Consider the following 1779-nt stretch of genomic DNA (forward strand, 5'->3'; position numbering starts at 1 on the left):
TCCCCCCCCCCCCACACACACACTCATACCCAGGAGTCATCCAACACGCCAAACCACTAAATGTATCCCATCTCCACCGAGACGGGTAGGTAGGGGTGGGAAAGGAAAATGGGGTGGGTTGGGGGTGGGGTGTAAAACCCGCCAAGTGATCAGGTCCTGGCGGAGGATGAGATGTCCAGACGATGCCCTCCGGCCGATGACCAGTGCAGGATTAATCTCCGGAGTAGCCGGGCCGTGCTGGACAGCGAATGTCTACCAAGGGGTCACGTGATCCGACATGGCGCTGACGTCATCACGCAGTCTGCGCTTTTTTGCGTTGAGTGTGACTTTTGGTAAAGCACAGTACACCCTGAATCCGCCACGTTTTTGCACACACCAAAGACTACAGCCTGCTATTTCTTATACATGTGAGACATAACCAACTCTGCTGTCACTACCCCCCCCCCCCACGTTACCGCTCGATAAAGGGCCGTCGGTCTTTCAAATTTTAAAAAATGCTATATCCTGCCTGTGGTGGGCCAACCCGGGCTGAGAGGGATAAAACATCCCAGCAGAAAGACCGAGATACAGTACACACTCGATAAAAATTATCCCCACTCGGGAATCGAACTGAGATTTCCTGTGTGCAGCAGAAAAGCGCCAAGCCACTTCACCATAGATGCTTGTACCAGATGTTTAGTTTGCCAGAAATTGGTCAAATCGAACAGAAAACGTAGGATGGAAACGTGGTGAAAAATGACCGAGAAACATCAATTTATACGTGGAATAGATCAAGTGTCTGGAAGTAATTACGTAGTCTGCATTACGCTTTTGAAACCTTCAATTACGTCCTTTCGACTCACCAAAGAATACATTTTTTGTCGCCCCATCTGGGCACCCCATGAGCTCTCGCTCGGGTTGGGCGGTCTCGAGGGACGTGCATGTGGCCGGCTTTGGTGTCGGGAAATGGCGGTTCGCAGGCTCCTCTTCATTGGTTTGTCGTATTTTATGTGCCTCGTCGTCGGGCGTTTGGCGTGTTTTATGTGGCAGGTCGCCGGGCGTTTGGCGGGGAATTCACCAAGGGGGCGCTGCCATCTCCCATGGGTCTCATTCATAGTGACGGATGGCTCACTGACGCCATGTTTGTTGGGACACGATTTATGGCGGGGGCTTGTTTGGAATGGTGGGAAGAACGATGAAGTAAGAGGAGGAAAAGATTGTGTGAAAGGAGAGAGGAGTGAGTGAAAAAAAGAAGTTTAAAACATTTTTAGAAAGAGTTTTACGGCTCCCACAACACAAATAGGTTCCGAAAATTAGACGTGTTACAAGAGAGCAACAAACATAAAAGCGAAGGAGATAGATAGATAAGGACGATAGATGTTCAATACAAGAGAAGGAGCAAACCACTCCAGAAGAACATGTTAAGAGAAAGAGGAAGGGGGGAAACATTTTGAGTTTTTAGAGTGCGGAGAATAGTTTGCTTTGCTGGATTCAGGTTTACGTAAAGCATATGTGCACAAGAGAAATAAGAAGTGAAAAACGTAGACCACATCAAGGGAATAGACTTCACACTGAAATAGGAGTCATAATGACTCTAGGAGAAAAAGGAGTTAGAGGTGGAGGAGTAGAGAGAGGAGGAAGAGGAGGAAGAGGCGGAGGAGGAGGAGGGGGCAGGAGGAGTGAAAGATGTAGATGGATAGATAGATAGATGTGCTTACGATTATTATTGTTTATATTGCTGCTCATTTATATTATGCTTGTGATGGTAAGCCTACGTGTGTGTGCATGTGTGTGCGCGTG

This window comes from Aplysia californica, unplaced genomic scaffold (genome assembly GCF_000002075.1).
Source record: "Aplysia californica isolate F4 #8 unplaced genomic scaffold, AplCal3.0 scaffold00620, whole genome shotgun sequence".
Taxonomy (NCBI): Eukaryota; Metazoa; Mollusca; class Gastropoda; order Aplysiida; family Aplysiidae; genus Aplysia; species Aplysia californica.